Source organism: Pseudorasbora parva, chromosome 6 (assembly GCF_024679245.1).
Source record: "Pseudorasbora parva isolate DD20220531a chromosome 6, ASM2467924v1, whole genome shotgun sequence".
In the NCBI taxonomy this organism is placed as follows: Eukaryota; Metazoa; Chordata; class Actinopteri; order Cypriniformes; family Gobionidae; genus Pseudorasbora; species Pseudorasbora parva.
The window spans coordinates 7,768,320-7,784,311 of NC_090177.1; the positions used below are offsets into that span (position 1 = coordinate 7,768,320).

The 15,992-nt window shown below is 40.1% G+C and overlaps 1 pseudogene; it reads right to left on the reverse strand.

The window, feature by feature from the left end:
• Positions 1-5,071: 5,071 nt before the first annotated feature.
• The window catches only part of LOC137079201 (cytochrome P450 2C23-like), a 28,143-nt pseudogene continuing 17,222 nt past the window's right edge, over positions 5,072-15,992 (reverse strand).

The following is a 15,992-nucleotide window of genomic DNA, read 5'->3' on the forward strand; positions in this document are numbered from 1 at the left end:
CTGATGCCTGTAAATAATGATCAGCAGGATGTGTGGAGCACCTTTTACTTGCTTACATTGATAGTCATCTTTAAAAATAGCAGCAACACCCCCACCTCTCCAAACCGCTCTGCAGACACTCATAGAAGTAGAAGTTAGGAGAGGCTGTTTCATTGAGGACTGTTGCACTGCAGTTTTTTTCTAGCCATGTTTCATTTAGAAGCAAAAAATCTAGGTTGTTTTGTGTTTATTAAGTCGCTGGCTAGAAATTATTTGTTCTTAAGTGAACGGATGTTTAAAATTGCTAACTTAACAGTATTATTTTTCGCCCACAGTAATCTTAGTTTGACAAATAACAGGCAGCAGATTGGATAGGTTTACTGTATGGCCTGAGAAGGCCTTAGACTTTCTATCACATAACAGAAAATAAATAGATAAAGAGACAGGCTCATGTACCTGTGGGTGGGACACAAGTGTGTAGGGCTCCTGACCCCCGATGGCCGCCTACGGCCCCTAATCCACCCTGGAGACTTCCCTGCCACGATCCTCCAGGACTCCAGGGTGCCCATAGAAAACATTTGGCGCATCATAAAGAGGAAGATGCGACAAAGAAGAACTAAGACAGTTGAGCAACTGGACGCCTGTATTCGACAAGAATGGGACAACATTCCTATTCCTAAACTTGAGCAACTTGTCTCCTCTTCCCCAGACGTTTGCAGACTGTTATAGAAAGAGGGGATGCCACACAGTGGTAAACATGGCCTTGTCCCAACTTTTTTGAAATGTGTTGATGCCATGAAATTTAAAATCTACGGAGCCCCGCACATGACATGCAAGAAAAAAAAGGTAAACTGTGCAAACGATTTACTATTTAGTTCCCTCGATTTATAAATTTTGCGCGCGTTTTACTATTTCGTTCCCTCAATTTATAAATCGTGCACATGATTTAGCTAATCGAGGGAACACATTTTTAAAAATGTGCACACGATTTAGCAAATCGGGGGAACGAATTAGTTAAACGTGCACAAGATTTATAAATCAAGGGAATGAAACAGTAATACGTGCGCACAATTTATAAATCAAGGGTACAAAATAGTAAATTGTGCGCACGATTTAGCCTACTAGTTTTTTACTGCATGTCATGTGCGGGGCTCCGTAAAAATTAACTTATTTTCCCCTTAAAATTATACATTTTCTTGTTTTATACATTAGATATGTCATCTATGTATTCTGAATAAAATATATGATTATTCACATGACAATGTCAAAAGGGTCCAAAAAATAGGCGTTTTTGTCCTTTTGATTGTGAGGATGAAATATTACATTTCACCATGACATGACATTTTGATGACAGATTAGAAAAAAGAAATAATTTATTTCTTCAGAATAATTTGCACTCACTGTGTAAAATTATACCACAGACATGCTAATAAAGTAAATAGGGTCATGTCTCTTAAATTTCATACAACTTTCAGAGGAAAAAAATGGGGGAAAATGAACACACAGACAGCAGTTTTATTGCAAAACCTAGCCAGCTGCCTACAAGGATTTAAGGCATTACTAAAATTATTTAATCACATTGTATATTTAAAATTCTCAGACTACACTATGAAATAACTATGCACATGATTATTTTAAATGTTTTTTTTTATGTAAACCACTTTAAATTACCATTGTGTATGAAATGTGATATAAAAATAAACTAGCATTACCTATGCTGAGTATTTTTATTTTAAATCAAAGCAGATACTGAAAAGTGCTTACAATTATTATAGCTATAAATTATAGCAATTGCATTAAAAATAGATTATTTACCCAATATTGTGTGCTATTTATTTTGATTATTGGATAATCATATTGTCAGCTTAAAGCTTCTAATAGCGTGAACTCTTTTCTTAACTGATGATCTTTACAGTGTTATTGAGCTGACTTGAGCTGTGTAATGACATTTGTCTTTTTACAACAGAATTTGTCTCATATAAAGTTTGCATCATTCATTCTGTTATTTTAAAAATTAGCATTTTTCTATTTGTACTGCCGACACATACTGTGAGAACTGCCCGTCTCCGCTTCCACCTCGACCTTGGACGGCAAACTTCAGACCCGGGGAGGACGGGTGGCCGGAGCCCTGGATGTGAGGGCTGTGGATGGGCCAGGAGGCCGAGGTCAGGGGTGGTTGCTGGGGGTGGGCGGGCAGAGGTTTTGTTGGGGGGTGACTTTTGAACAGAATGAAGATTTTTTAAAATTATTTTTAGAGATGCACTGATGTGTTTGCCGCTGATTTTTGATCAATTTACAACCATCGGCTGTAGCATGAAAAAGGCAGATCTTACAAACCGCTGGTTTATTGATGAACTGCGTGAAGGTGTGTATTTTATTTATACAATAAAGAATATGCAGTTTTATTTAACATTTACTATTTCTGTACCTGGAAACCGTTAAAACAACCTCATTTGCCCCTTGTTCTGTATTTATGCATTTATGTTGGCATGCTGAATGTTAAATGGATCCAGTCTTTGTTTATTAGAAATTATTTGATAATGCAGCAAACTAGCTAGTAGGCTATACAGTGGGGCAAAAAAGTATTTAGTAGTTAGCTAACAATTGTGCAAGTTCTCCCACTTAAAAAGACGAGAGAGGCCTGTAATTTTCATTATAGGTCTACATAAACCAAAAACTGTAGCTACAATCTGTCCACATACAAAGTAGCGGGTACAATGTTAGACACTTTATTTCCACTTTTCAAATATGTTCTTTATTTTTCTTGAAAATAAACACCTTTCTGATCTGAATTATGATGAGAAAAGTACACCGAGTTCAACAAAAGGCGGATTCGAACCAGGCATGGTTCAACTCAGCCTTCTTTCTCCTCCAAACATCACGGATGGGTCGACAACAAAGTCTAGTGAATGAAAATTAGTTTATTAAATTGAAATAATAACACAACAAATAACAAAAGTCAGAATAAACAGAAGTCTAGGGATAACAAAGAAACAAATAAACTTATAACAGAATATATATGTGCTACATGACAGGAATGCCAACAAAAGACAAATGAGAAATAAATGGTTAGAGCTTTTTTTTTTTAGACCTGTACAGGCTTGTCTGTAACGATATAAGCTGTCACATGAGAGATTTCATCATGAGAAAAACAAAACTTTACAGTGGTATTACAGCACTGTCGTCATTTTTTTGTAATATTACATTGTGGTGTGACAGGCAGCGGGGCGAGGGACCGCGAGAGCGGGCCGGTGATTAATCATGACGAGTGCCAGCTGCGTGGCACACCGGTCTCGTCTCGCGGCCATGTGACGGGAGCATAAAAGGAGGAGAAAAGGGCTGCAGAAGATGAGAGAGGACCAGGCCTGGAGTTTATGTTTAGTTTTGTTTTACCTGTTATTTTGTGTGTTTGCGGGCAGTCGTCCGTGAGGGGCTGCCCGCGGTTTTACTTTCGTTTTGTTTATTTATTTTGAATTAATAAATGTTGAATGTTCGCCGGTTCCCGCCTCCTTCCTTCCCATCTACGAACAGTATTACATACATAAAGAGGAACTTCACAGCAAATAGTACAGCATCTTTTTTTCAAAAACATAACTATTAAACCAGAATATAATTCCTTCTCTAAAAATATTAACACCAAGTGTCAGCTCTTGGAAGAGCTCCATCTTAGCTAGAGTCTCACCGGGACATACCCTCGGACCTGATAATTGGATATAAAACACAGTTTCAAATCTAGTTGGGTTCGCTCTTGGTCTACTGATGTTGTTGTTGTCGTCGTTGAGGTGACTCACCCAAGGAGAAAGGGAGGAAAGAGTTTCAAGAGTTTTTTTCAAAACCAGTTATCAGGCAACGACCCGGCATCTGTCTGGACAGGCCTGAGGATCATCACCAACTACAAGTCACCATCCCCCTGATCCGTAGAGAATCAACAACTGGTTGAGGATCTGAATGCATTCTACTGCAGGTTTGGAAAGCCCAGTCTCACACCACACACCCACTCTAATCTGCCCTTCACACCCTCACCATTACCTCCAGCACCCCTTCTCCTCACTCCTCCTGCCATCCAACCTGAGCTTAAGGTCAGTGTGGAGGACGTGAGCAGAGTCTTCAAAAAAACTTTTCTTGTTTGAAAGCCTGGGCTGTCCAACTGGCCCCAGTCTTCACGCAGATCATTGGGGACAGTAGTGGTTCATATAGATTGTCTACAAACCGGAAGGTTGGTGGTTCAATCCCCAGGCTGACCAAGTGTTGAGGTGTCCATGAGCAAGACACCTAACCCCAGCTGCTCCCGACGAGCTGGATGGTGTCTTAAATGGCTGACATCGCCGTCAGTGTATGAATGGGTGAATGCGAGGCAAAATGTAAAGCGCTTTGAATGGCTATAGGGTCTGTTGAAAGCGCTATATAAAAATATCCATAAAAAAGTCCATCATTGGACTTACCTGCAGTGTGAAGTTACCTGCTGCTTCAAATAGCCAGCAGCCATATCACCCTGTAGCCCAAGACTGGTTTCCCACTGAAGTTAAGCAGGGCTGAGCCTGGTCAGTACCTGGATGGGAGACCAAATGGGAAAACCAGGAGCTGCTGGTAGAGGTGTTAGTGAGGCCAGCAGGGGGTGCTCACCCTGTGGTCTCTGTGGGTCCTAACGCCCCAGTATAGTGATGGGGACACTATACTGACAAAGAGCACCGTCTTTCAGATGAGATGTTAAACCGAGGTCCCGACTCTCTGTGGTCGTTAAAAATAAAAGGATGTCCTTCGACAAAGAGTAGGGGTGTAACCCCGGCATCCTGGCCAAATTTGCCCACTGGCTTCTGTCCATCATGGCCTCCTAATTATCCCCATATCCTGATTGGCTTCATCACTCTGTCTCCTCTCCACCAATCAGCTGGTGTGTGGTGGGCGTCTGGCACAATATGGCTGCCGTCGCATCATCCAAGTGGATGCTGCACATTGGTGGTGGTTGAGGAGATTCCCCCTTCTATGTAAAGCGCTTTGAGTGCAGAGAAAAGCGCTATATAAATGTAATGAATTATTATTATTATTTATTATTCAAATCACTGGACTAAAGGACCTGTCACTCGCACGTCTATGGTCATGAAGTCGTTTGAAAGACTGGTGTTGCTCCACCTTAAAGATATCACTGGACCCTTGGTGGATCCTCTTCAATTTGCCTACAGAACAAACAGGTCTGAGGATGATGCAGTCAACATGGGACATGCATCAACATCTCGACAGACTTCAGTTCAGCCTTTAATACCATCATGCCTGATCTCCTGACAGACCGGCATCAGCTAGTGAGATGTAGGAAACTCATGTAAGGAGTGTTTTTATTGCTAAGACAAAAGCTGAGATCCAATGCCTTGCAATAAAACAATAAAACTCACTAATCTGGAGAGAAGATCTCACAGAGAGACTGTAGGACACCGCCCTGCCCAAAACCTTCTCCCCCTCTCTACTTCCTCCCTGATTCAAGTCACAGAATGCAGATATACTACAGATGATGCTTCGTGTGAATCTATTGTTTTATCCCTTTCATGTCTGGTGTCTTTTTAAAGGTCTGAGTGTGATTGGTAAAATGTCTCAATAAAGCTCTTTCTGATTCTGATACAAAATAAAAAGACAATATTAAAGGGCAGAACTCATTGTGGCAAAAACCAGCTCTTACAAATGGTAAAAAGCATATTTTTTGCGAATACAAGAAACATTGCATGGTTGTCTTGCTAACGCAACAAGGTTTGACATCAAGCAAACGAACCGTTTAAGCCTAAGTACCTTGTACATCTGGGTATCTGGGTAAGTAGATGAGCCCCCATCTGATGGTGGTCGATGTGGTGTCGGTTCCAGCCGCGAACAAATCAGCAGCTGACAATCATGTTATCCTCATAAAACGTGGAGTCCATTTTACTTTTGCTGCTCCAAGGAAAACAGAAAGTATTTTAATTATTCCATGCATGTTTGGTTATCTAGTAACCTACCGTGATTTCACCTTGTAGGATATTGTTGGTCCTAGAACAAATTTCCTATAAGAGTTAGAAATTAAATTGGAGGTTTGAAGTAACTACACATTTTAGGGGTAGCTCGTAACAAAACATGTTAATTTAAGAACATGTTTTAATTGGCACAATCGCTGCCACCTTTCCAAATAATAACTACCAAAGAATGGATTAAACAGTTTCTAGAAGGGTTGGCCATGATCTCACTTTCTCAATCTCTAGGAGGTAGGCATCAATGTAGTCCCATGGACTGTCTCGATTAAGAGTTTCTTGGTGTGCTTTGATTGCTTTCCTGAAGAAATTCTTCACCTTTTCGCCATTCTGATAGATTGGGGCACTGGGAAATATTTAATGATGGGAAGTAAGTTAAACACCTGGAAAAGAAAAAGGCTACAGATAACTACGCAGCACCAACAGCAGAATTTTCATTTTAACCCGCTCCAAAACACCTGCATCCTAAATCACATACTCACAGAGTAGGTACTTATTTTGAGAAACTCATGAGCATGGAAGGAGTCATAAACTGTTTTTTTAATTTTCAAATGTTGTCTGAGGTCAACTTTGGCGTTTGCATGGTTTTTACTAGAGGTTAACATATGAAAACATCCTTGTTATCCAAAGAAATGCTTTTATAGACAACAGGCCCAGAAAAGGATCTTGTTTGCATCTTGTCGTCATCGACTGACGAAACACCGCCTGTACAGAATAATAAGCGTGTGTAATTCACTAACCCTCCCCACCGACTCATCGGATCACGCTAGCCAGCAGCAATAAACATGCTGAAGTATATAGCAAGATATTGCGCTTTTCCTGGTTGTGGAAGAACCTACAGTCTATGGGAAGAACACAGTCACTGCATAAGCTTCCTTCGGATCCTAATATTAGGAATGTGTGGTTGAATTTTATTTTTAATGAAGTTCCAGCTGAAGTGGGAAAGATAGTGTTCACTTAATTTAACTGCAGGATCGTATGTAAACAAATCTCACAATGCTATTGTGGCAAGGGGGGCGTGGTTCAGCGAGGTCTGCAGCGGGAGAGAGAGCCTCGGGACGAGCGGTAAGTGAGTGGATTGGACGCAGATTAATAACACCTGTATCTTGTTCCAGTGATGGGCGTGGGGAGAGGATAAAACGCCCGTGGAACCGGAAGCCTGGAAGAGAGAGAGACGGACGGTTGATGCAACACATAAGACCCCTAAGTGCTGTGAACCGGAAACGATTATTGTTTATGAGTTTGACTGAACACACACGCCTGAGTGTGGTACTGAGTTTTGAGATACGAAAATAAATAGAAGCATCAACCGTCTAGCCGACCCCCATGTCCTCTTCCTTCCAGGCTTCCGGTTCCACAGGCGTTTTATACTCTCCCCACGCCCATCACTGGAACAAGATACAGGTGTTATTAATCTGCGTCCAACCCACTCACTTACCGCTGGTCCCGAGGCTCTCTCTCCCGCTGCAGACCTCGCTGAACCACGCCCCCCTTGCCACAGCTATTCTTCTATATTGGAGGAATGGTGCAACACACTTATGTGAGTAAAACATGTTTTTTTTATTTTATATATGTAATAGTATTGCATTGTTATAGATCGTTATGTGTGTCTAACAGAACATACCTTTAGCAAGCCGGACTCAGACATGTATGGGCCAGGGCTCGCAAAGCCCAACTGTACTAAACTGAGGTCCAGTCCTTTACAGTCATATACATGCAGTTATTTTAGATGAGCAATAGTTCATTTGCTGTTATTATTTAGTCAGGCGGCAGTCACTCGCCTATTGTTAGGACCCAGAAGAGGAAAGGACCCAGACGCTGACGCAGATTAGTTTCAGTTTTCATCGGCATTATTATTACTAGTGTGAGATGAACGCGAAGATAATGCCCGTTCATCCGCTATGCAGCAATAACTTATCATGTGTGCGTGCATCAAAGATTACGTTTGTTTTTTGATTATGTTGTTTATATTTGATCATAGTTTGTCTTTTAAAACGTGCATATCTCGTCTGCCATATCACACGTTTGTGAGCGAAATATAGCTAATCCCATTATCGCTGTATAATAATAATAATAATAGTAATAATAGTAATAGATTTTATTTATACCACACTTTTCATTCCGAAGAATCGCAAAGTGCAACAAAGGTAAAAAAACAAACAAAAAAACAATAGCAAGTAAAAATGTACAATACTACAAACAATCAACCAACACAGAAAACTGAACAGAAACAGCTGATGGTGAACAGAAAACATAGCTGATGGTGGAAGTCTCTGTAAGCTCCGCAGCACACTGTACATTTCTCCCACAGCTTTCAATGTGGAAAAATGACAACTGGAAAGATTCGTCCATATATGTTCGACCCAGAGTCTGATCCCGAATCGCAGGACAATGAACCACCCAATACTGGATACTCCAGCCTGTGACGCCATGGTAAGTCATCGCTAATTTTGTTTAGCTAGACACATACACATAATCAATAGATATCAGACGAGCTGTAATAATGCAATATCACATATAAAACCTTTTTGTGTGTTGCACCATTCTTGTCAGATCCAATATAGAGGGCACAGCATGTTTTTTTAATCTAATTCTGTCTGCAAACCAGTCACAACCTGTCTTGTTAACAAAAGAATCCCCTGTAAAATTAATCGAAAAAATGCTCAATGTTTCACCCACGTGAGCTGGAACATTAAAAATAAAGTTTAACCGTATTTCTATATTGAAATTTGAAGGAAGCTTATGCAGCGAACTGTTCTTCCACAACTACGAACTGCACAATATTTTGTAATCTTCAACGGCCCGTTTATTGCTTAGTAGTTCAACCTGGTTTAGCGTCACGTAGGCCTATGTTATTTATCTATTATATGCCATGTGCAAATCGGTGGGCGGGGCTAAAGAATTAGGTGTTTTTCTGTTTTACTGTACTCTGACATCACGGGGAAGCTCATTCACAGATCTCTCGTTTGCTGAGCCAGCTGTCATTAAAAGCTTTTCTTTGACTCACAAAGATGTTTTCAGCTCTGAAACGTAGAGGATATTCTTATATAACCATGATCTTTAATATATCAAAAGCTCAAGGAAAAGTTGATTTCTCAATTCATAACCTCTTTAAAAAAAACCTCTTGGGATAGTACAGTGTCCATTGGATGCACACTTCAGAAGTTCATCCAGGTACTTTTTGCCTACTGTTCTATGAATACTGTAAATAAGACATACTGTTTTTTTCACCTACTATACAGTAAACAATATTTGATGCAGCTGTTTATTAGCTTTTTTAGGTGAGTTTAAGAAGTGTTTGAGCTAAACTCTGTAGAAAGTTGATCCTCCAGATCAGGATTGGACAAGTAGTTTACTTTGTGGCATACAGCCTTATCTGATTGTTTGTTGATGACTTTAACAAGCAAATACACACACTGGGAGACATTGTAGGTTAGTGATGAAAATGACAGCAATTTACAGCAAAAAAGCAACAGGAACACAAACATTTAGAAGGCTGAGGTTTTGATGCTGCACGAGTGAACGCTGGTGAGGTTTGTTAACTTTTTGCCAAAGAGTAACAATGCATTGTGTCGACAACTTATGGGAATGCAGACAGTAGAGCGAGATCCAGTTGGATACTAGGACAGCGTTTAGCTGAAAACTTTTTTAACACTTGTTCATACCTGCCCAACAAGTGACCCTATATTATTGATGTTCTCCTTCAGTATTTCCAAAAGGTATCCAAAGTCCTTGTCATCATAGTCGAACCGATCCCCCAAGATGATTGAACATATAATGTTGGAAACAGCATTGTGTATTGCATGTTGTATTGCAAAGGCTTGCCTTCAACAAGGAAAACCATGGAAAGGAGTTCATTAATAGGCATTGGATTAATGGCATTTGAAGCTAACCGAATGGGACTCATTGTGTAATCATTGTAGAATATGTACTCACGTCTACATACTTATGTAAAGTAGCATGTTTAAAGTTTGTTTAGAAGTTTGACTAAACAAAGACAAGTTAGGGCATGACAGAGTACAGCACCTCTAAACACTGAAAACATATTTACAGACTAAAATCCTCACCTTCTGATTTGAGCATTTCAGAAAGTAGGTAACAGCTTTCCTCTGTCACCCGTTCCTCCAAAGATTTCTTTCCCAGGCCAAAATTCCCGAGTGTGTGCAGAGCAAACCGTCTCTGCTGCCTCCAGGTGTGACCAAACGTGACTATTATTATACCTGATGGAAAGAGAACAGACCTTTGGACAAAGTTGAACAGAGACAGTCAGAAAACTTAGACTGGAGTCATCTTATATTCAGGGTCTAGATTTTTAAATTTCATTACTACAACCACAATAATAGGGAGTGAAAAATAAGAGTAAAACGTGTTGTCTTCTGCACATTTTCTGGGTGTGAGATATATCCTTTGGTTTTCACCGGCCAAATTTTAACCGGTCCAATCAGCGAACAAAGGGAGTGACTGAGAACGGTGGCGCTGATGTCATGCCTATTTTGATTCGTGGTCAAGCAGCATCATCCCCCAGTTTTTGTTGAAGCAATACGGAAGTGACTTAAACTACAATTCATCGACTTGCCACTAGGGACAGGCTCCAGAAGGAACAGAATCTTATTGAGCTCCATATTAAAATTCCCAGCGTTACAGTGAAAAACATGTTTACAGCATGCTACAAAAAAGTGGTTTTGGTGTATACAGTTAATTTTGCCCTTTAAGACAATTGTGAGTGGGTGATTTTTTTTTATAAATAACTAATTCTTTACATTATATAAAGCCTTAAAGTTAAGCATAATTAAGGGCATGGCCACTTTGACTGACCGGTGGATAGCCATTTATAATACTAACAGACGCTGATAGACTAACAGCGATGTCTGTTAGTCATCGCATCACCTCAGCTCCGCCCACGTCCCGCCTCTTTGCCCATTTTCTGTTATCCGGGTGTGACGCAGATCGTCTCTGCGCTTCAAAACTGCTCTTCAGAATCCTATGGGTGATGTCACGGACACTATGCCATATTTTTTTTTTTTTTTTTTACAATCCACGGTTCAGTAATGGTAGCAGAGAAAAAAAAAAGTTAAGCCATTTGTTCTGTTGTGGCAATGCTTCTGCAAGAAGTTAAAGCCAGAGCATGAACATTCTTTGCTGAGTTTTGTTAATGGCCATGATGTTGTCCCTTACGAAACAAAAATATATTGCAATATACTAGAATTTATATTGCAATACATTAGAAAATATATTTCAATGTATCAGAAACTTCCTCATATATTTAAAAATATATAGCAATATATGGATGGACAGCCTATTGCTATATATTGATTCATATATTAAAATACATTGATATACAAACAAAACTGAATTATTTCATGTATGTTTATTGAAACAAAGTATTTTTTGTGAGTTAAGCAAGCTCCTGCATATGTTTACAGAGGTTGATTAACAATAGCCCAAATCAGATGGTGCATGACATTCAATATATTTTCTATATTTAGAAAATATGATGGTGCATGACATTCAATATATTTTCTATATTTAGAAAATATTTCTATTAGGGCCGGGACTTTAACGCGTTAATTAATTACGCAAAAAAAAAAAAAAAAATTTTACCACACTTATTTTTGCACCGCGGAACGTTTTTCAATGAATGAGTTTCGACGGACCAATTATACTGGAACACCAACTAGCGCTCCGGAGTCACGACAACAACGAACCATGTGAACATGAACGAAGCTATGGAACAAGCTGATGAGACCGCTTTGCTTGGCCCCGTGGATGGGAAATTTTGTTTTAAAAAACGAAAGAATGGAAGCGTCGTCAAGAGCATGGTTGTGTGCAAGCTGTACAACAAGGAATTCGCGTATCACCGCAGCACATCGAGCCTCAGATATCACAAAAATGCTTTTGCTAAACTGGCAAACATGCACTGGTCTGCTGGACTGAAATAAATAAACAATATTTTGTTGATTAAGCTTATGTATTCAGTCATTATTCAATGGTATACTAAAAATACATGTGAAAAATTACTTCTCATTGTTCTCAGGTCAAATATTTATATGCAATTAAAATGCGATTAATTAATTACAAAGCCTCTAATTAATTAGATTAATTTTTTTAATCGAGTCGCGGCCCTAATTTCTATATTATATTTTAATCTGTTATATTTTAAAATATATGACAGACAGTGTACATTAGATTATTTCATATTTACCATGTATACAATATATATGATAATTATATACTATGTAATATAAATCAATATATTTAAGACATATGTTCCCATATAAATCTGATTATATTATCCAGTACATTGAGGTATATTATCTCATATATTTTTACATATATATTTACATATACAATGACTCTTCCAATATATAATTTCATATATTGTAGGATATATTTCAATATACATAGCAATATATTGAATAGTATAATGATATGTATTTAGTCAATATATGAAAACGGCAATAATTGCAGTATTGTCCCATATATTGCAATATATGACTTGCATATATAATATATTATTATATAATATATCATATGATATATTACCATGTAAATTTCACAATATATGGAGACACATGAAATATATTGTCAACTAATATATTGAGAAATATATTGTCAACTAATATATTGAGAAATATATTTTTGTTGCGTAAGGGGTGGCTCTCCTCACCATGGGGTTTGGTAAAAGTTTGATTTTCCAGTTCGCTCTGTTAGTGGTGAAGGAGTTACCATGACAAGACATACAGTACAGACCAAATGTTTGAACACACCTTCTTATTCAAAGAGTTTTCATTTTCATGACTATGAAAATTGTCGATTCACACTGAAGGCATCACAACTATGAATTAACACATGTGGAATTATATACATAACAAAAAAGTGTGAAACAACTGAAAATGTGACCCGTCACGGAAACCAGGGACACAAGTCGGCAGCTCTACTTTCGAGCAAATGAAAAAGAAGCGTTTTTTTTTTTCAAATTATGTGATTTTCGTTTTTTTGTAGAATCTTTTAGTTGAAATCACAAAGAAGCCTCTCCGTATTTGAGATGGCATTAATGGTACATTTAAAAGCGTCTATTTTGAGGTTGAAATCGCCTTGTTTTGTCTGTGTGTATTTTCATACTGGCTTTTGTTATTGCCCCGCCCTCCAAGGGACGCGTGGCTAATTATTTATGCAGTGCTCTGGCCGGCTGTAGAGATGATCTAAGCGACGATGAAAACGCCATAATAAGACTGGATAATACCCTAATCAAATGGGTCAAATCTTTAACCGTGGCTATAGTGTAGTGGTAAGGCGCATGTCATCAAGTTTTGATGCAACTCGATCAGAGGTTCGAATCTGCCTTTTGCCACACTCTCTCTACTCCCTTCCCAGCCAACATGCATATGTGGGCCCCACATGGGTTATGCTTGGGCTACATGGGAACCAAGTGGGCATGGTCCCAAAACGGGCATCCTTTCTGGGGCCAACTTGGGTCAGCTAAGTCGGTCCCATATGGGAGAAAACAGGTGGGCTACCTATATGGGTCCTAGCCGGGTCACTAATGGGAAATGAGCGCACAGGCTCAAAATGGGCAACACAAATGGGCCCCATATGGGTTTAACAAATAGGTCAGATATGGGCAAACACAATCAGTCCCATATAGGCTGCCTACATGGGCCCAACGTAGCACCTGCATAGGTAACCTCTATATGGGTTCTAATTGGGGAAATACAAATGGGCCCCATATGGGTTTACCAAATAGGTCAGATATGGGCAAACACAATCAGTCCCATATAGGCTGCCTACATGGGCCCAACGTAGCACCTGCATAGGTAACCTCTATATGGGTTCTAATTGGGGAAATACAAATGGGGCCAGTTTGGGCAAACCCTATGGGTCAGATATGGGCAAACACAATCAGTCCCATATAGGCTGCCTACATAGACCCAAGGTAGTACCCACATAAGTAACCTCTATATGGGTTATAGTTGGGGTAATACAAATGGGGCCAGTTTGAGCAAACCATATGGGTCAGACATGGGCAAACACAATCAGTCCCATATAGGCTGCCTACATAGACCCAACATAGTACCTGCATAGGTAACCTCTATATGGGTTATAATTGGGGAAATATAAATGGGGCCAGTTTGAGCAAACCATATGGGTCAGACATGGGCAAACACAATCAGTCCCATATAGGCTGCCTACATAGAACCAACGTAGTACCCACATAGGTAACCTCTATATGGGTTCTAGTTGGGGAAATACAAATGGGGCCAGTTTGAGCAAACCATATGGGTCAGACATGGGCAAACACAATCAGTCCCATATAGTCTGCCTACATAGAACCAACGTAGAACCCACATAGGTAACCTCTATATGGGTTCTAGTTGGGGTAATACAAATGGGGCCAGTTTGAGCAAACCATATGGGTCAGACATGGGCAAACGCAATCAGTCCCATATAGGCTGCCTACATAGACCCAACGTAGAACCCACATAAGTAACCTCTATATGGGTTCTAATTGGGGAAATACAAATGGGGCCAGTTTGAGCAAACCCTATGGGTCAGACATGGGCAAACACAATCAGTCCCATATAGGCTGCCTACATAGACCCAAGGTAGTACCCACATAGGTAACCTCTATATGGGTTATAGTTGGGGTAATACAAATGGGGCCAGTTTGAGCAAACCATATGGGTCAGACATGGGCAAACACAATCAGTCCCATATAGGCTGCCTACATAGACCCAACATAGTACCTGCATAGGTAACCTCTATATGGGTTATAATTGGGGAAATATAAATGGGGCCAGTTTGAGCAAACCATATGGGTCAGACATGGGCAAACACAATCAGTCCCATATAGGCTGCCTACATAGAACCAACGTAGTACCCACATAGGTAACCTCTATATGGGTTCTAGTTGGGGAAATACAAATGGGGCCAGTTTGAGCAAACCATATGGGTCAGACATGGGCAAACACAATCAGTCCCATATAGGCTGCCTACATAGACCCAACGTAGTACCTGCATAGGTAACCTCTATATATGGGTTCTAATTGGGGAAATACAAATGGGGCCAGTTTGAGCAAACCATATGGGTCAGATATGGGCAAACACAATCAGTCCCATATAGGCTGCCTACATAGACCCAATGTAGTACCTGCATAGGTAACCTCTATATGGGTTCTAATTGGGGAAATACAAATGGGGCCGGTTTGAGCAAACCATATGGGTCAGACATGGCCAAACACAATCAGTCCCATGTAGGCTGCCTACATAGACCCAAGGTAGTACCCACATAGGTAACCTCTATATGGGTTCTAGTTGGGGTAATACAAATGGGGCCAGTTTGAGCAAACCCTATGGGTCAGACATGGGCAAATACAATCAGTCCCATATAGGCTGCCTACATAGACCCAAGGTAGTACCCACATAGGTAACCTCTATATGGGTTATAGTTGGGGTAATGCAAATGGGGCCAGTTTGAGCAAACCATATGGGTCAGACATGGGCAAACACAATCAGTCCCATATAGGCTGCCTACATAGAACCAACGTAGAACCCACATAGGTAACCTCTATATGGGTTATAGTTGGGGTAATGCAAATGGGGCCAGTTTGAGCAAACCATATGGGTCAGATATGGGCAAACACAATCAGTCCCATATAGGCTGCCTACATAGACCCAACATAGTACCTGCATAGGTAACCTCTATATGGGTTATAATTGGGGAAATATAAATGGGGCCAGTTTGAGCAAACCATATGGGTCAGACATGGGCAAACACAATCAGTCCCATATAGGCTGCCTACATAGACCCAACATAGAACCCACATAGGTAACCTCTATATGGGTTCTAGTTGGGGAAATACAAATGGGACCAGTTTGGGCAAACCATATGGGTCAGATATGGGCAAACACAATCAGTCCCATATAGGCTGCCTACATAGACCCAACGTAGTACCCACATAGGTAACCTCTATATGGGTTCTAGTTGGGGTAATACAAATGGGGCCAGTTTGAGCAAACCATAAGGGT